Source organism: Aquarana catesbeiana, linkage group LG02, assembly GCF_042186555.1.
Source record: "Aquarana catesbeiana isolate 2022-GZ linkage group LG02, ASM4218655v1, whole genome shotgun sequence".
In the NCBI taxonomy this organism is placed as follows: domain Eukaryota; kingdom Metazoa; phylum Chordata; class Amphibia; order Anura; family Ranidae; genus Aquarana; species Aquarana catesbeiana.
The window spans coordinates 20,606,613-20,627,886 of record NC_133325.1 but is presented as its reverse complement, the minus strand read 5'-3'; positions in this window follow the sequence as shown (position 1 = coordinate 20,627,886).

The window sequence follows — 21,274 nt, the reverse complement described above, 5'->3', positions numbered from 1 at the left end:
AAACTGCCCCTGAGACCCTGAAACGGGAGATTACTCAAGGCAGCAAAGGAACCCAGAATGGCTGCCTCCAGAGTGACCGCCGGATTTTGCGTGGGCTGGGAGAACCACCACCGAATCATGACCAGAACTGCAGCCCAGTAGTAGATTTGAAAATTCGGTAGCGCCAATCCCCCCCCCCCCCCCCCCCCCCGAAAGTGGGAGATATAAGATCTGCTTGGCCACCCTGGGTGGCCTCCCAGCCCAAACAAAATGTATCAGCAGGCTCTCCAGCCTCCGGAAAAAGTTCTAGGGATGGGTATGGCCGTATTGCGAAAGAAATAAAAATATTTGGGAAGGTAAATCATTTTTAGCAAGTTGACTCTGCCAACAGGAGTCAATGGAAGGGAACACCAAGCAGTGCACCTAGCCGTAAGCTGTGTCATAAGTTGACACAGATTATTGTCCATGTAGTCTTGAATGTTACCGCTAATTTTTATCCCCAGGTATTTGAAATCATCTACCCATTTAAGCTGCGGGTGTGGTACCCTAGGGGTCAAGGGGTGTAGCGGAAATAGGACCGACTTGTCCCAATTAATGCCAATCCCCGAATACCCACCGAATCGATTAATCAGATTGAGCGCAGTCCGCAAAGAGGACGATGCATCCGCTAATTAAAGGAGAGCATCGTCCGCGTACAGCGATAACTTCTCTTCAATCGGTCCTACCTGAAGTCCCCTTACCCCAGGTTTGGCCCTCAACAATATAGCCAGGGGTTCCATCGCCAGAGCAAACAGACCCGGGGAAAGGGGACACCCCTGTCGCGTGCCACGAGACAATTGGAACTTCCCCGAGAGGCATCCATTGGTACATATTCTAGCTGAGGGGCCATGGTAAAGCATGCAGAGCCAGTTCGTGAAACCCGGGCCAAACCCAAATCGCGAGAGCACTTTCCATAGGTAGCCCCACTCGACGGAGTCAAAAGCCTTCTCCGCGTCGAGTGAGGCCACCTTCCCGTTAGTCACCTCATCCGCCCTGTCTATGTGAGTATGGAGGCGTCTGATATTAATGTCAGTTCCTCTGCCGGGCATGAAGCCTGTTTGATCCCTATGGATGAGAGCGGTAATTACCAGGTTAAGCCTATTGGCCAATACTTTTGCTAGTACTTTTGCATCCACGTTCAGAAGGGATATAGGGCGGTACGAGGAGCACAACGTGGGGTCTTTCCCTGGCTTGGGGATCACTACAATGATTGCCTCGCTCATCGTGTCCGGGAGTTTTCCAAGGTGCGATGACTCAGAGAAGAGGACCTGTAGTTTGTCAACTAGTTCTGTAGCATATTGTTTATAAAACTCCACAGGGATGCCATCGGGGTCCCGGAGTTTTCCCTGTCTGCATTGATTTAAGAGCCCGTAGTATCTCCAAGGACGTAATTGGAGCGTCAAGCTTGTTGCGATACGTTACTGTAAGGGTTGGGATGTCAATGTCGTCTAGGTATGCCCCCAGATCCTCCCGTCTATAGTCTACCCTGGACCTATAGAGGGATTCGTAGAACTCCGCAAAGCAGCAATTGATCTCTTCCGGTGTGTGGATCAGCTGTCCCGAGGAGTCTCTAATATGTGAAGTGCTCATCCCGCCCGCCTGTTCCCTAGAGAGCCAGGCCAACAAACGGCCTGACCGCTCTCCCTGCTCAAAAATCCGTTGGGATTGAGCCAACATTTTCTTCTGAGTAAGAGAAGTACGGAGACGAACCACCTCCTTTGTCATAAGTTGTAGGTGCGAATAGTGCGCAGGATCTCGGGTACGAACAAAAAGAGCCTCCGCACTACTCGCCTCCCGCTCAGCCTTCACCAAATCTGCCCTATGCTCCCGTCGAACTCTGGCAATGATGGTCTGGTAATGTCCCCTCTTCGTGGCTTTAAAGGCATCCCACACCACTGCGGAGTCAGCCAAGCCCACATTTACAGCCCAAAAGTCAAGCATTTCCGTTCTAAATAGGGAGTCTACTGCGGTGTCTGAAATCCAAAATCTGGAGAGCCTCCATATCCTTTCTACTGAGCCTAGGGAGAGATCCAAAGACAACAACAAGGGTGCATGATCGGAAATTCCCCTAGGCAATATTTGTATGTCTGTGACCTGTGGGAGGACCTGGCTCCCTGCGAAGACCAAGTCTATGCGGGAAAACGTTCTGTGGGAGGCCGAGTGGCTTGTGTATGCCCTAGATTGGGGGTGATTCCACCTCCAGACATCAGTCAGGCCGTAGGTATCCGCCCACTCAGCCAACCCAGGGCAATGATGTCCCGCAGGAGTTATGCCCCGTACACACGGTCGGATTTTCCGATGGAAAATGTCCGATCGGAGCGTGTTGTCGGAAATTCCGACCGTGTGTGGGCTCCATCGGACATTTTCTATCGGATTTTCCGACACACAAAGTTGGAGAGCAGGAGATAAAATTTTCCGACAAAACAAACCCTATTATAGGGCGTACACACGGTCAGACTTTGTTCGGACATTCCGACAACAAAATCCTAGGATTTTTTCCGACGGATGTTGGCTCAAACTTGTTTTGTCTACACACGGTCGCACAAAGTTGTCGGAAAATCCGATCGTTCTAAACGCGGTGACGTAAAACACATACGTCGGGACTATAAACGGGGCAGTGGCCAATAGCTTTCATCTCTTTATTTATTCTGAGCATGCGTGGCACTTTGTCCGTCAGATTTGTGTACACACGATCGGAATTTCCGACAACGGATTTTGTTGTTGGAAAATTTTATCTCCTGCTCTCCAACTTTGTGTGTCGGAAAATCCGATGGAAAATGTCCGATGGAGCCCACACATGGTCGGAATTTCCGACAACACGCTCCGATCGGACATTTTCCATCGGAAAATCCGACCGTGTGTACGGGGCATTAGTCTGTCTAGATCCGGGTCAGGGACCAGATTAAAATCCCCCAATATGACATTGTTGTCAGAGGCAAAGTCAGCCATCTTACCGGTGATCTGATTAAGCACCAGCAAGGAAGCCGGGGGAGGCAAATATAGGCCCACAATAGTCCACGTTAGAGAATATATTTTAGCGTGAATAATAACGTACCGTCCATCGGGGTCCAGGGCCAAATCCAAGAGCCGAAAAGGAAGTGACTTCAATACCAGTATAGTTACACCCCTAGAAAATGTGGAGTGCGTGGAGTGGTAGTGGTGTCCCACCCATGTTTTTTTTAAGGGCCAGAACCCTACGTCCTGTTAGGTGGGTTTCCTGGAGCACACATATATGTGGGTTGTAAGATTTAATGAATTGGAACACCAGGGAGCGCTTAACCGGGGAATTGTGTCCCCTGGTGTTCCAGGAGATGATGTTAAGTGAGGACATGACCACCGGGGGTGTTAGGAATGTTAGGATCAATGGAATTAACGGCTCTCGGACCAGACCCCGGGACCTGAACTGGACACAACTGTAGACAGTGCAATGCTGATGAGTCAATTATTTTGGTACAAATAACAAACAAAAACAAAACCAAACTAAAAACAGATAAAGGATACCAATAACTAGAGTAGATGAAAATAGCCCCAATAGGGGAACTTAACCCCCCCACCCCACCCGACCCCCCAAAAGTGAGGCGAGTTTCAATCCCAAACTTATTCAGCTCGCCGGCTGCAACAGGGGGTCTGTGGAAGAGGCGAACTCACCCCCCCGAGACTTCACACGGGGGGGAAAGCAGCATTTCAAGCGGCTTACGCACTTGAGAGCTCCGCTTGTGATACAGCAGGCTGTGGGGACTTAAAAAGTCAGATGAAGGGAAATATCCCATAGTGCGACCCCACAGTAAAGTCGATCCATCTTTGGGTGAAGATACCGAACAAAAATTTCCCAACACCCTTCAAGAAAGCAAGCGAGTATAAAGGAACTTCATATTTCAGCAGTCTCCTGACCAAGTTCTTTGGCAGGGGCATTATCTTAGAATTTCCCTGGAAGGGGTAGTAAGCGTCTCCTCCCAAGTCTTCCCACAACATGGATTGAACTGGGCATAACCTGTGCAACGAAGTAAGTCATCCATGTGGGAATATGTGTATTATCTCAGACCTGGGCCAAGGCTATGGTGAGCAAACAGTGAGGGATCTCACAGTACATACCAGGTAAACCGTCAACGGATCTGTGGTAGTGAATCCAGCCAGGCTGAGGCCTCTCTTGGAGAGGTAAAAAAACTAGTTGTCTCGCCGTCCTGAACTCTCAGGCGGGCAGGGAAGAGTACACTGTAGCGGATGCTGCGTGATCGCAAAGCCGCCTTAACTTGGTCAAAGGATTTCCTAAGTTTCTGGGTCTCTACCGAATAGTCGGGGAAGATCATCAACTTCGTGTTCTGGAATCTGAGGTCCCCGACATTTCTAGAGGCACGGAGAACTTTGTCTCTATCTCTAAAATTGAGTAGACAGAGAATGAAGGTGCGAGGGGGGGATCCAGGAGGCCCCGGCTTAGGCGGGATGCGGTGCGCCCTCTCCACCGTGTAGTAAGGTTACCAGCGGGCCTCAGGTAAAAGGTCATGGAGCAAACCCTCTATGAAGGAGGTAGGGTTATTCCCCTCCGCCCCCTCCGGTAAACCAACAATACGAAGGTTATTATGCCGATTCCTGTTCTCCGCGTCCTCGGCTCTATATTCAAGGGCCTTTACTTTATTTTGGAGCGTACGGATTGATGCCCCATGTTCCGCAATGGTGTCTTCGGTGGTACTCAGTCTTTGCTCCGTCTCAGTGACTCGCGATCTGATTTTGTTGATATCTTGGCGGATTAGACCCATATCCAACTGAACTGCTTCAATCTTTGTTGTTAGCATTGATTGGCAAGTAGCAATGGCCGCCATGACATCCGCCAACCAGGGGGGCCGAGAGTCGTCCAACTCCATAGTATCTGTCTGCGGAGCTCTGTGGGTGCTGGGTATGTTAGGGGACTCCAGAGGAGGACAGGTGGGCGCCTGGGGGGAGTCCAGCTGTGGTGGGAAGGTCAACTTCTTGCCCCCTTTACTATATTTTGTGCTGGAGTTCCGGCGCCGCATTCAGGTGTTGGTGGCCCAGATCTGGGCAGAATTCAGCAACTGGTTGTGGGAGCCCATCTACGAAGTCAGGGGTGTTCAGGCAGCGGGTAGGGTAAAGTTTGTGTCCCCTTGACAGGCCTCCCCCCTCACCCGCAAACGAATGGCTCAGGAGCTGCTCACTTCAGGCCTACACAGACCCACAGGGATGTTCAGCCCAGCCACCCCACTTCACAACCGGGGTAGGAGGGATGCGGGCACTGCAGGTTCTGATCCGGTTGCCTGACAGTATTTCCCAGCGGTCACAGGGCCCCCTCCCCCGGGTCTTTTTCTGTGGTCTGTTGGCTGCACAAGCTGTCCTCTCCAGACTTCCAGGGACATGCAGTGGTTTTCAGTACAGCCCCAGCCTGCCTCCCTCAGGGTGTCAGGAATGGAGGGTGCTTTAAGCCTTCTCCGCTGCCCCTTTAGTACTCCCCCGTCCCCTCAGATAGTTCTGTTCTAAGCCTAGGGCACAAATTCGCCTCCAGGCCGGTCCCCAGGCCGTCAGGAAAGGCCGCGGCTGTGGCCTAGTATCTCGTGGGGGAGGAAGGGGAACGGCCCGAGATTCGGCCTGTATCTCAACAAGGCCCGCTTTCCCTACCTCTGCCTGAGGCCGGTGTGAGATGTGGAGTCCCGCTCTGTAGGGCCGATCGCGCCGAGAATCCTCCGCCGCGCGGCTGGGCCCATCAGGAAAGGCCGCGGCTGCGGCCTAGTCGCCTGAGGTAGGCCGCGAAATGTCCAATCGCGGCCCAGGGACGAAATCTTCCTCTCCCTACGACAGATGGGGGATCCTGGCAACATCCCAAGCAGCAGTGGAGTGTTACCAGGGTTCTTTAGTGCCGATGGATCTGGATTTTTATTGTGGAAGTGCGGAGCTCTCAGAAAAAGCTACCGCTTACAGCGCCATCTTGGCCACGCCCCCCTTTTTTGTTTTTTTTAAATATTAGATTAGAATGTACTAATAATGTAACCGAATATATATTAATAAAATTATTATTATTAAAAAAAATTACTATATTTTATTTTCAGATTACATAAAAATGCCAAAGTGCATATTTAATTCCTGCCCACATAGGACGGGGTTAAAATATAAATCTCCTGATGTAAAACTCCACGTTTTGGATATGATCAAACTATGGATTGTCTCATCTACTTTGAGAGAAGAAGACCTTAGATTTGCTGCTGAAGAAATTTTCAAAGACACAAACGGAGATCGTTTCAGGATGTGCTCTGCCCATTTTTCAGCAGTCATATTACATGAAAAAAAAAAAAAAAAACAAGGGTTTTGAAGCCCGATGCTGTTCCATAATTTTTTCCCTGCTGCTGCCCATGTCATCAATCCGTCTTGGAAAGCCAGATTACGGGGGGCGCATGCGCGGATCTTGACAGGACGGTAATGTACCGTTAGAGCTCCGTACCCGTACAGAAGAAAAGCCGGTTTACAACGGAAATCTGTCGAATTTTAACACGCTAACTACACCCTCAGCCTCCCAAGTCTTCAGAGCTCCGTGGGTAACACAAAATATGGTGTAAGGTGGTAGTAAGACTAAGTTTGAATCCGCCGCTATTAAACATTTACAGACACGGGCTTCTCCTAACATGGCGCCGCCATCTACCTCACAGAGCGCCACAGTCCGCACACAGACACAGAAAAAGAAGCAGCATTTGAAACAATTTGATACAAATACAGACTTTCAAGATGATACTGTTACAGATTTCTTACTTTCGCAAGACTCTCCACAAGCTGCCTAACTGCTGCTAGGGGTAAAAATTCTCTCTCTTTTCAAGAACACGAATATCAATTATTCACTGACTTATCTCAACTGACCATAAAGAAACGGCGCTCTATGAAACCTCAATTAACAATACTTCAAAAACATCAAATTATATATCAATGGGGTTTTCCATTTTCCATCCGGTTTACATATCAAGGCTCTAAATTCATATGTAGATCCCCTGAAGAATTGAAACATGCATTACAAGACCTGCACCTGGTGGAATCTACATTAAAACCTAGTTCCTCAAATCGAAGAACGACCTCATCAGATTACCAAAATCTATCTCAACATACAGGAAAGACTATTAATCAACAAGCCCATAGGAGAAGTCACCACTCATCCCCACCTCTGGAAGAAGAAGACGTCATGGATTGATGTAGAGTTCTGTTATAATTGGGTCTTTTTTCTTTCCTCCACCCTCGCAGTCTCATTTCAGAGGACAAAAGACGATTGAATGATTAAACATGTTATAATATGTCTTAAAAATCCTTCACTTATTTTGGTTTAGCTGTATTTTAACAAGGTGTTATTTTTTTAATTTTGTATTCTATTTTTTATTCTATATTTGGAATCTTTCAAAATATATTTATTTTATCATTTTGATAGTTCCTTATTCCCCTATATAATATCTGTGTTAAGATACAACATTTTAAATTGTATTTTTTACAAGGTATAGACATTTTACCAGAAGGGGTACCTTATTGTTTTTTTTTTTCTCCCCATAAATGTATTTATTTATTTATTTTTCTTTCTTCTCTTACCTATAAAAAGTTGTTATTGTTCAGTTATCATTAACTTCATGAATAGATGTCGCAAATTAATTTTTATTTTTATTATTATTTTTTTTTAATACTTCCCCCTATTACAGTCTCATATCAATTTCTTCAGATTCTATTCTATTACTATTATTTATTAGTCATATTGAACATAAATAAACAGATACATCTTTTTTCTTTTTTATCTCCTCTCCATGATATGAATGAAATATTTAGAGAATTTAAAGGAAATTTTTATTTAATTACTCAGTTATCTGTTTCATTTAGTTAATCTATTATTTTTTTATTGACTTTACAGGGTTTTCTAATTTATAATACATCTTTATGATGTCAATTCAGAGGGCTTTTCCTCTGTACACAGTAGAAACGTGTACCCCATTTAACCTTCCTCACTCGCCCAATAAAAATATGTGGGCGATTGACGAGGGTCCTTTATCCCCTGATAGGGAAATGTTTCCTGTGTCACGGGTAACCATCAGAATATATTACAATTTAATTAATGTACTAAATCACTTTATCACTTATTTTACAGGTCTTTATCTCTTTCTATTCTTTTCCTGTATCTTCTCTACTTTCTTTCTTCTCATGTTCACCTTGTATGTTTCAGTATACCAGAATTACATGAATATGGATGAGTAGCATCTCTTGTCTTACTTAAAATGGCACCATTAAACATTTTGTCCCTGAATTTTCAGGGAATCAACATTCCACAGAAACGCTCCAAAGCTTTCCGATTCTTCCAATCACAAAAGGTTCATATAGTTTGTCTACAAGAAACCTACTTTAAAATAAATTCCACACCCAAATATATGAGCTCAGCCTATCCACAAATATTTACAGCCTCAGCTACCACTAAACAAAGAGGTACCCTAATTGCCTTCCATCGATCTACCCCATTCACCCCTAAATCTGAAATAAGAGACCCTGAAGGAAGGTACATCATACTAACAGGTCACATTATGGATACAGCTATTACTGTAGTATCATATTATGCTCCTAACAAACAATCAGCAGCCTTTTTATCTCATCTCCTACAAGTAATATCCACACATAAATTGGGTACAATGCTGATATGCGGTGACTCGAACCAAGTCCTCCTACCATTTCTAGATAAAACACCATATACTCCTACAAGAAACACTAATACACAATCTTTTTGACTCTTGGAGAGAAAATAATCCTGCTAAAAAAATATACACTTATTATTCACACCCGCATCGGACACTATCAAGAATTGACCATATTTTTTTAACCATAGGTATGTTACCAGAAATTCTTATGTAGCGCCCACCACCTTTAGGTGGGTGCTATTAGGTTACAAGACAGGTTAAATTAATAGTGCCTTACTGTTTGTACAGGTCTGGAGGTTTGATTTGGGTTAGGGTGGAGTTGTGATTTCAGAGGGAAGTGTGACCACCTGTTCATCACCCTGGAAAACCCTTCCTTGTTTCTCCAGAGTAATGTTCTGGAAAGGAGGCGGGTCAGGGCTTGAAGGACAGACAGTGTGTATGGCCCTGGTCCAATGGTTAATTTGTTTGGGCAGGGGCGGGTTCATACATATACACTGGGGGTCACATGTTTCGGGGGTTGGTGTGGTAGGAGTGGAAAGGCAGCAAGATGTGACGTTAAGGATCAGGGCTGGAAGGCCTGGGGTTCAAAGGCCACGGAGCTTTGCCGGAAGGCATGGAGGTTCAGAGACTCCATAGCTGGAAGGTTTCATCAACCAAAAATGTGGCTGCAAACCAACCTGAGTAGACCGGGGGTTCCTGGACTTCCTTGAGCTGGCAAGGGAAGAAATGACCGGAGGTGAGAAGGCAGGTGAGGCCTGGGACACCCAGCATTTCAGTAGTACCGCATGCTTTTCAGATGGGCATGAGTCAGTTCATTAAGGGAAGATTCTAACTACTCTTGCAGCTTAGACAGGAGGCAACTTATATCTGTTTGCATCATTCAAGTAACACTAATACCGAATCAGGAATAAAAGTTATTGTTTGAACTGTTCAACTGTGTCTGTGATTACTACAGCGGGGTGGAAGAAGCGGGGGTTAAACCATGTTAAACTATGGTTAAACTATGTACTGTAATGAACTAACTAGCAGCTCCTACGGGGGTAGTGCGCTACATGGAATCCCACCAAGATGTTTTACAGTACTGCTGACCCATTACCCCTAGCAACCGCAAGAAGAAAATAAACTTTATTTTTCCTGCAAACAGTTAAAATTTACTGAGAGTTGTGTGTGTCGCTGTGGCTCATGGCATAAAACATGGACACCAAGAGAGGTTGCGGCCGGGAACCAGGGAGATGTTGGTTTCTCGCAGTATGGCATAACAAAGTGACATTTTGACTGTTAACATATAATTCTACTGTGCCTGCCACCAGGGGTCGCTGGCGCGCACTGCTAAAATGAACTGTTACAGTTCCTCACACGCCGGACCAGTGAGACAAGGGGCAGAACTGCGCCAAGGAGGAAAGGAATCATCCAGTGTCCTGCATGTCCCGCGCTGCTCTCACAGTGGAGGAAGATGGCGCGGAGTGTTCCGAGCACTTCCGCTATTCAGCTACCTACTGAGATGCAGGATCTGATCCTAATCGATACCAGCATACGGCTGGAACTCACCGGTGGGTTGGCGCTCGGTGTAGTGGATGGAGGAGAGAGACTTTGCCTAATCTGTCCCGAGTGTCGGAGGCCTACCCTGGGTGTGAATGCCTGGGCCCGGTGCGGCCATTGCAGTGCACAACTGACGTGGCTGGGATCTGAACAGCAGGAGGTGAAATACTTTTATGCCAACAGCACCACCGGACTCTCCTCCCCCCAGCCTTGAACCTCCGGAGGGCTGGAGAGGGCCAAGCAACATCGGAGATTGCGACAGAGGAGATCCAGACTGACATTCCACCGCAGGAGGAGGTAGGATCAGAAGGGGAGGCCTGTGGCTTGGCTAGGGACCGGGAGACTGTGGGTGTTGTTGGGCAGTCCTCGGAAAATGTCCCTGAAGTAGCTCTTCAGGGACATTTTCTGAGGACTGCCCAACAACACCCACAGTCTCCCGGTCCCTAGCCAAGCCACAGGCCTCCCCTTCTGATCCTACCTCCTCCGGTCTCTTGTAAGCCCTAGTCATCCCTTAGGTGAACTAGACAGGGGAAGCAGAGGCCGGGCCATAGATTGGGGTTCGCCTGAAGTGTTGGATCACTATGGGTCTTTAGAGCACCTGTTTGTATGGTCTTCACCAGAGGAGGGTGGTTCAAGTGGAGAGGAGGACTGGTTTTTAGAGAGCTTCACGTCTTTGAGTGCTACCTCCAGGTCTCCAGAAAGCATTGCCACCTTCCCAGCACCCCTTACCAAGTCGTCACCTCACACCGGAGTACCTACTTTTCAACAGAGGGCTGTGAGGGCATCTGACTCTATTGTTCTGACAGGGCGGGGAAGGCCCAGGGAACTACCGAGACTGTCCCGATTTCAACGGGATGTACAGAAAAGGGTTGCTCAGGAGTGGGGACTTGACTACCCCTATGTACCAGGAAAGGTTATGGACATAGTTGAGGCTTCCCAAGAAGGATGGAAGCAGGACCTTGTCTGGGATTATCTACATGTCCTCAAACCACAAAGAAACCCTGACCATGAACTGTGGATGAGGTTTCAGGACATTTTCAAAGAATGGCGGCAGGGAAGGGCCATTTACAAGGACAGAGTGATAGTGCAGAAACCTGGACAACATACCAAGTCATACTCTGTTTCGGTTAGAGGGGAAGGGGACACACGCCGAAGGTTGCCAGACCCCCGGTACTATCTGTAAAGTGATCTACAGAAGTGCTGGATTTACCCTGGACTGCAAGTAGGCAGAGGGGTTAGGGTGAGCTATCCCAAGGACTTCCTAAACAGGGCAACAGCACCAGTGCCTGGCTGGCTAGTCAAGGACACTTGTCCCACTACCCCTGTTAATTCCCTTTGTTGCTTTAAAAGTTCTAGACTTTTTTTATTGAAGCTACTCAGAAGGTTATCTGGCTTCTTTTGTTGTATATAGTTTGGCATGTCTGTTCAAGTTGCATCCTGCAGAAGTCAGGCTGACTTCTTTTGAGGGGATGGAGGTCGTGCCATACAATTGTGATTTATTGATTTGCTTAATTAGATTGAGAGATAGGATGTTTTCTTTTACAGGTGCGGGACGGCTGTCAGGGACCTGTCAGCATCAGACGCGAGCATATTCGTGCGCGCATGCGCCTGCGTGCCCCTGCGCGAGCTGTGCAACAATGCCCATCTACTGGTGCACATCAGTGTATCCCCTCAGGCGCGCGTGTGTGCGCAACGGGTGCACGTACGACAGGTGCGCGCACGGCGGGCGCACGCGCGTTAACATTGTTTGGCGCCACTGAGCGCATAAAGGACTCTCAGCTGCACTGGCGCGCTGCTGTTTTGTCTTCAGCTTCTGTAATCTGTTACCTGCACCTGATTGATTGTTCTGCTATACCGACCCGGCTCTGTCTGACTACCCTACTCTCTCCAATCCGACCTGGCTTGCCTGACTCTGCTACTGCCTCTACCTGTGATCCGTTGCCGACCTCTGCCTGTTATCCGACCCTGCTTTTACCTGCTGAGTTCAACTGCCTTGTTTACCTGCCGACCCGGACTGTCTGATCCTGCTTGTGCCTTCTGCTTGCTCCTTGTGCTGCTGCACATCCAGCTCCTGTTCCAGTGACTGCTGGACCTGCATCCATCAGCTCTCCAGTCTGCTGTCTGCCGTTGACCGCCTATACCTGCAGTCCAGCCATCCCTGGAGGGATCTCTACTCTGCCACCAGCAGCAGTAGCTCCTACTTCAACAGGCACTCCTACCCACTGTGCTTATGAGACCACTGTCCCCACTCAAGTGGCTCCTGAACCAGCATTGTAAGAGAGAGCCATGACTGAGTCTGCAGAAGAGAGCTCTCTGATGAAGGAGATCTGCATGCATCTTGCGGCCCTCACACAAACCGTGAAATCCCTGCAGGATAACTATACCAGGCTTGAAGGACAAGTTCAGAATCTTGCTGGCCCCAGTACCATGGCTTCCTCTTCGGCCGCCGCTCCAACACAGACTATTTCCTCTCCTTCTGTTGTGATGCTCCCACCGGAGCCAAGGGTCTCCATCCCAGAAAGGTTCTCCGGAGATCGAACCAAATTTTGGGCCTTTCGTAATGCCTGCCAGCTTTACTTCACTCTACAGCCCCAGACCTTCTCTCTAGAAGCTACCAAAGTGGGATTTGTGATCTCCCTCCTACAAGGAGAACCTCAGACCTGGGCCCATCGACTACTTGAGGGGGACTCAGTCCTGACCCACGCCCTACATTCCTTTTTTGAAGCTATGGCCCAGCTGTATGAGGATCCTCAGTGGACCGCTACAGCCGAGTCCGCCCTGTTTGCGCTCCAGCAAGGCAGCAGACGGGCCGAGGATTATGTCACTGACTTTAGGCACTGGAGCGCAGACACCCAATGGAATGATGCGGCCCTACATCACTAGTTCCGCATGGGTCTGTCTGAAGGGCTGAAGGGTGAACTTGCTCGGGTTGGCATACCAGACTCCCTTGAGGCCCTAAACTCCTTGGCGATCCAGATCGATCGTCGCCTTCGGGAACATAAGGAGCTACTGACCCTTGATGCCATCTCTTCCCCACTGTTTCAAATTATACTGGGCATTCCCTGGCTCCAAGCCCAAAACCCGCACATTAACTGGGTTACTGGAGAAGTATAGTTTTCGTCTTCATACTACCAAGAACACTGTCTGACTGATCCCCCCAATTCTTCAGCTACTCTCTTATGTCTAGACATCGATCAGAATTTACTCCAGTCCATACCCAAGCATTACCATGAGTTTGTCGATGTCTTCAGCAAAAAGGGGTCAGACTCCCTTCTACCTCATCGCCCTTACGATTGCCCGATTGAATTGCTTCCTGGGGCTGAAATCCCATTTGGGCGTATCTTCCCCCTATCAGATAAAGAGCAAGAAGGACTAACGACTTATATTCATGAAAACTTGGCTAAGGGGTTCATCCACCCTTCAACCTCCCCAACAGGTGCCGGAATAATTTTTGTTACTAAAAATACGCCCATGTATAGACTACCAGGAACTGAATAAGATTACGGTCAGAAACTGCTATCCTTTACCCCTGATACCTGAACTGTTCCAGAAATTGAGATCTGCTGTCATATTCACCAAACTTGATCTGAGAGGGGCCTACAACCTGATCCGCATTCGGGCCGGGCATGAATAGAAGACGGTTTTCCGGACCCGATTCGGGCATTATGAATACTTGGTCATGCCCTTTGGGCTCTGCAATGCCCCTGCCACCTTCCAACATCTCAATAACGATGTATTTAGAGACTTTTTAGATGTTTTTGTGAGTGTCTACCTGGACGACATCTTAATATTCTCTGGATCACTCGATCAGCACCGAGAGCACGTCTGCAGGGTCTTGGGTCGTCTTCGCTTGCACTGACTGTATGCAAAGGCAGAGAAATGCGAGTTTGAGCAACAGAGCATCCAATTTCTGGGGTTAGTAATCTCTCCAACTGGCATCAAAATGGATCCCCAAAAAGTATCTGCCGTTCTGGACTGGCCAGTACCCTTAGACAAGAAAGGCATACAGCGTTTTATTGGCTTTGCAAACTTTTATAGAAAGTTTATCAGGGGATTCTCTGCCATAATTGCACCCATCACGCAATTGACAAAACAGAATACCCGTTTTTGCTGGAATCAGATGGCCCAAGATGCTTTCGAGAATCTCAAAAGACAATTTACCTCTGCTCCGATCCTCAGCCATCCTGATCCATCGTTACCTTTCATTTTGGAAGTAGACGCCTCCGAAATAGCTGTGGGAGCAGTCCTCTCACAACGTCAAGGTAGTAAAGACTTAATGCATCCTGTGGGGTTCTTCTCCCGGAAACTTTCGCCCGCAGAAAAGAACTATGACGTTGGTGAGCGGGAGCTACTCGCTATCAAACCGCCTTGGAGGAATGGAGGTACCTGTTAGAGGGCACTGTTCATCCGGTATTAATATATATATATATATATATATATATATATATATATATATATATATACCGACCACAAGAACTTAGAGTATTTAAGATCTGCTAAACGGCTGAAGCCTCATCAAGCCCGCTGGGCACTGTTCTTCTCACGCTTCTGTTTCCACATAACCAGGGTCAAAGAATATTAAACTGGACGCGTTGTCACGCATGTACGACAACCCGAAAGACTTATCCGTTCCTGATTAGGGATGAGCCAAACACCCCCCGGTTCGCACCAGAACCTGCAAACGGACCGAAAATTTGCATGAACGTTAGAACCCCATTGACGTCTATGGGACTTGAACGTTCAAAATCAAAAGTGCTCATTTTAAAGGCTAATTTTCATGGTATTGTCCTAAAAAGGGTTTGGGGACCCGGGTCCTACCCCAGGGGACATGTATCAATGCAAAAAAAACTTTTAAAAATGGTTGTTTTTTCGGGAGCAGTGATTTTAATGATGCTTAAAGTAAAAAAAAAAGTGAAATATTCCTTTAAATATCGTACCTGGGGGTTGTCTATAGTATGCCTGTAAAGTGGCGCATGTTTCCCGTGCTTAGAACAGTCCCTGCACAAAATGACATTTTAAAAGGAAAAAAAGTAATTTAAAACTGCTTGCGGCTTTAATGTAATGTCGGGTCACGGCTATATGGATGAAAATCAGTGAGACAAACGGCATGGGTACCCTCCAGTCCATTACCAGGCCCTTTGGGTCTTGTATGGATATTAAGGGGCCCCCAGGCCATATATACTCTGAACAGCAGTATACAGGCGGTGCAAACAAGACAGGGACTGTAGGTTTGTTGTTAAGTAGAATCTGTTTGTAATTTTGAACTGGTACATTTTTAAAGTTTTCCTTTCCCGATGAGTGAGCCAGCGTGACATGCACAGTACCCTGTCACCGAGAACCAACGCGATGGTATCGCGCTGGAAACACAATCTCGCGGTCAGGTACTGTACAGCATGTGGTGAGATTAAAATCACAGACTTTGGGTTGTCTAAAATAATGGATGATGACAGCTATGGTGTGGATGGAATGGACCTGACCTCACAAGGAGCTGGAACATACTGGTACCTTCCCCCAGAATGCTTTGTAGTGGGCAAAGAGCCACCAAAGATTTCCAATAAAGTAGATGTGTGGTCAGTAGGAGTCATCTTTTTTCAGTGTCTCTATGTTAGGAAGCCATTTGGCCACAATCAGTCACAACAAGACATTTTACAAGAAAATACCATACTGAAAGCTACAGATGTTCAGTTTCCTGTGAAGCCTGTTGCAAGCAATGAAGCCAAGGCATTTATTAGGCGGTGTTTAGCTTACCGCAAAGAGGACAGATTTGATGTTCACCAGCTGGCGAATGATGCCTATCTTCTCCCACATATGAGAAGATCCAACTCTTCAGGAAACCTGCACATGTCAGGGCTAGTGGCCTCTCCCACCACACCTACGTCAAGCATCATTTCATACTGATACTCAGATCTCGGCTGGCATGAATCCTCCTACACTAGCTTTCAGGTGCAAGTTTTAGTTTGAAGCCGAAGCAAACATTTGAGTATTTTTATTTTATTTTCCCCATGACAAAGGATATGTTTGAAGACATTTGTGTGTTTTGGGGATATATCTTCTTAGTGTTATTTGTATGGTGAGCGAAGACAAGACTGTGAAGACCTCTATCCTATGACTGTAATGTTTGACCTTGGCCTCAGTGTGCTATAAAGCCATTTTCAAGCTACTGGGAATAACCTGGACTCCTGTCTCCTGATCCCTTGTAATATTACAGGTTAGGGGCCTACGTCAAGACGCACGTGAGCTTGAGTTAGAAACCAGGTTTGATTGCTGTTCAACATGGAGATTTCTTTTTTTTTTTTTCCGTTAGAGGGGACATTGTAAATATTCTTTGTAATACTAAAACACAATTGGTTGATACTGGAGAGTTTTAGCAGGAAGGGTATTTTTCATTATTTACTAAAGCAAATTGAAATTTAAGATTAAAATAAAACTTGCATAAGGGAACGCTTGCTGCCCAAACTCTGACAACTGTCAATAAATGAGAGGGGTAGTCACAATATTTTTTTTCTGTATCTTTTCTTTTCACTTTGGGCAACGTTTTATATCGAGCTTCTGAGGGGAAATGTGCAGGTGTTTCCTATAGCTCAAAGTTCAATCGGGTACTTGTTTTTAATAAAGTACAGGGAGAATATGATTGGTTGCTAGAGGCGACACCTCCACATTGCTTTCAGACACTACACACGAGGACCTGTCACTTTGTTTTATTTTCCGGTGTAAAGTTTTAGGTTGCACACTCGCTTTCAGGATTTTAGAGCTCTATTAATCATGCCACCTAATTTCTTGTCCCTTTTTTGTTTTTGAATTCTTGCACACATACCACATCCAGTAAGGTACCAAAAGCTCTCAAAACTTTATGAATAGTTTTCTATGCAGGATAATGAGAAATTCCCTTCTGTCGCTGGATTATATTGTTGTACAGATGTCATTTTCAGTTATACATGTGTTTTCAGCAGCTTTTTCCCCCCTGTACAAATGTTTGAAAGTATCTTTTTTTTTTTTCCACCCTACTTTATTTTTTGTCTCCTTGATGGCGCTATCATTTGCTGCTAAAATAACTTCTCATTTTGCAAATCGATAAACTGCTTCTGTAAAAGGAGCAAATCAAACTGCTTATGGTCCTTGACTCTTCATTAACAAGCATGTGTAACTCATCATAGACAGTACAGTTAGCCTGTTCCTGGTATCTTACATTGGCATGTTGATGACATAATAAGGAGGTTTTTGTTCGGTCATTTTACCTGTTGGGAAGCTCCTCAATGCAGGAGGATGTCAGTGTAAAAATACTTTGAATTCCTTCTACTGGCTTAAAATGGTGTTAGATCACAACCTACATGATTATTATTATTATTTTTTTTTTTACTTTCTAATAATCTAGTATGCTAGAACTGATTTTCCAGACCGCTGTGCTTCTTTACTGCACAACCATGAGGCGGCACTTAGCTGACAGAATCGAGAAGCTGTTTTGCCGTGTTGTAATAGCTCAACAACCTCTGCAGCCTCCAATAGCATTTATAATGTTTTAAAGGCAATTGTGTAATTTTGTTCATGTTACAGAAAAAGAGGCTGTATTAAGGCAGATAACCATTTAATATTGTACAGTTGACTGTGGCCCTCGTTTCCAATGTTGCGATTTTCATTTTTCATTGTACATAAATATACATTAACTGTCTCTTTAAGATGCTGCTGAAATGTAGAGAATGTAGCCAAACAGTAATAAATAATGAAAATTTAAATAAAAAAAAAAAAAAATTGAGCTCGGTGCAAGGAAAAAAAGGGAGCATGGTCATCAAATTGCACAGGTACTGCAACAAATAACTGACCTTGATAGACAACATAAACGCTCACTCCACAGTTCGCGCCTCAAAGCCCTCACGCTTAAATGTGAAGAACTAAAAAACCTCCTAGACTTAGACACTAAAAAGAAATGTAACCGCATATCACAGAAATTCTATGAGTGGGGCAATAGACCAAGCAAATTACTTGCTAGATCCCTTAGAAGTCATTTATCCCTAAAATTAAACTTTCAACGGGAGAGCTTGTTCATGCAACCCCACACATTGCCAAAGCCTTTAGGGAATTTTATGCAGATCTTTATAATGTTACAAATGGTTTATCCCCTTTACCCCCATCAGAGAGGCGCACTCGCATGCTTTCCAATCTGAAGGCGGTGAACCTCCCTAAATTATCTAGGTCAGCCCTTAAGGAAATGGAAGCGGATTTTTTAGTTGAAGAATTCCAGACCGCTTTAAAATCCTCCCCTTCAGGTAAAGCTCCCGGCCCTGACGGGTTTACTATCCTTTATTACAAGACATTCCAGGACATCTTACTCCCTCGCCTCACAGCCTATGCTAACTCAATTTCCCAATCTTCAGGCCTACGTCCAGAATCCCTTTCAGCACATATTACTGTTATACCTAAACCCGTTAAAGATCCCACCCTATGCAGCAGTTACAGGCCAATTTCTTTGATAAACACTGACATTAAACTATTTGCCAAGGTAATGGCCAACCGCATACTCCCCCTACTGCCCAGTTGGATCTCGGCAGATCAAACAGGTTTCATACCACATAGAGAGGCTAAAGATAACTCCTTACGGACAATTTCCTTAATACAGTATGTTCAAAGATGTGCCCAGCCCACCCTACTCCTTTCCACTGACACTGAAAAACGTTCGATAGGGTGGACTGGGACTACCTTAAGATGACCTTACGTCACTTTGGATAAGGCCCAAAGATGTACCATTGCATTTCTTCACTTTATTCTGCCCCCCCCATAAGCTCAATAATAGCATGCAATGCCAAGATGCGGTTTCCAAAGCGAGCAAAGTCCTTTCTTGTATAAGAGAGGTATGGACTCCAGAGAGAGAGATATCATCTGTACAAATCATTAGTAAGACCTCATCTGGAATATGCAGTTCAGTTTTGGGCACCAGTTCTCAAAAAGTATATCGGGCAACTGGAGAAAGTGGAGAAGGGCAACCAAACTGATAAGAGACATGGAGGAGATCAGCTATGAGGAAAGACCAGAGGAACTGAATGTATTCACTCTTGAGAAGAGGAGAATAAGGGGGATATGATCAACATGTTCAAATATATAAGGGGTCCATATAGTGAACTTGGTGTTGAGTTATTCACTTTACGGTCAACACAGAGGACAAGGGGGCACTCTTTACGTCTAGAGGAAAAGAGATTTCACCTCCAAATATGGAAAGGTTTCTTCACAGTAAGAGCGCTGAAAATGTGGAATAGACTCCCTCCAGAGGTGGTTCTGACCAGCTCAGTAGATTGCTTTAAGAAAGGCCTGGATACTTTCCTAAATGTACAGAATATAACTGGGTACTGACATTTATAGGTAAAGTTGATCCAGGGAAAATCCTATTGCCTCTTGGGGGATCAGGAAGGAATTTTTTTCACTGCTGTAGCAAATTGGAACATGCTCTGCTGGGGTTTTTTGCCTTCCTCTGGATCAACTGTGGGTATAGTATTGGGTATATTGGATTGTACCATATTTTTTTTTGTTTTTTTTTTATGGTTGAACTGGATGGACTTGTGTCTTTTTTCAACCTGACTAACTATGTAACTATGTAACTCTGCGCAAATTCGCATAAACGGCTCGCTAAGCGATCCCTTCACCCTACATAATGGCACTAGGCAGGGATGTCCTCTCTCCCCCCTCCTCTTTGCTATCACATTAGAGCCCTTCCTAGCCACAAATAGATGCAATACCAATATACGAGGCATCCAAGTAGGAGACAGAACTCACAAATACGCCGCCTACGCCGACGACATACTCTTCTTTATCCAACAACCACGTATCTCTATACCCAACTTAATGTCAGCATTTTCTACCTTCCAAACGATATCAAATTTTAAAATAAACCTCTCCAAATCTGAAATCCTGAACATTAACCTCCCCAGATCAGAAGTGGCCTCTCTGAAACCCTTCTTTCCGTTCAGATGGGAACAGACTCACATGAAATACTTGGGTATATACCTCACACCTAAATTGCACTCCCTTTTCAAGTATAACTACATCCCGCTGTTAGACAGCATCAGAGAGGACCTGGGCTAGTCTATCCCACTCATGGTTGGTGAAAATAAACATCATTAAAATGAACATTCTCCCTCGCATATTATTTATTTTTCAAATGATCCAACTAGGCATACCTGTGGGGTTCTTCACTATCCTATTCTATGACTCCCCCTGTTGCCCCATCTTAATCACCACTATTTCTTACCAGGTCTATTGGATCCAGGATTGAAATCCTGGTCCTCAGGAGAACCTCTCCTGTTGCATCACGTTTTACATGCCAACACAATTAAACCTCTTTCTGTGATCCTTAGCTCTAAACACATCACATTTTTGGATAAGTGGAGATATCACCAATTGCAACACTTCCTACGTTCCTTCCCTCACCCATTACGTGGCTTACAGGATTTAAATAGCATAGAAGAAATATTCCACCCAAAGGACCCCCCCTACAGGGTATCTCATTATTTTACAAAGCTCTTACTGATCTCCCTAATCCTACATACTCGCACTTCCTAGCTAAATGGGAATTAGATTTAGACTCCCCCCTCACAAACACTCTGAAAGATAAAGTCCTAAAACTCGCTCATGTCTCCTCACCCGCTTCAAAAATGGCAGAAGTCAACTACAAACTACTTTCCGGGTGGCACTATACCCCAGTCAAAATGCATCAAATGTTCCCCGACAACTCCCCATTGTGCTGGAGCAGTTGTGGGAACAAAGCCACACACGCTCATATTTGGTGGCACTGCTCAATCATTCGTCCCTTCTGGACCAATGTTCTTAATCTTATACGTCGGATTACAGACATCAATCTCCCTCACGATCCCTGGACCATCCTCTTTTATGCTACTAAAGAATCAATTGGTACATATAAACGTTCACTCCTTCCTCATCTGCTGAACACTGCCAAGACCCTAATCCCCACACTTTGGGGTCAGCCCACAACCCCGTCTGTAAAAAATTGGTTACATAAGGTCTCAGAGGTTCATCATCTAGAGGACATAACTCACAATATTAGAGCCACTTCCCAGAGACACACA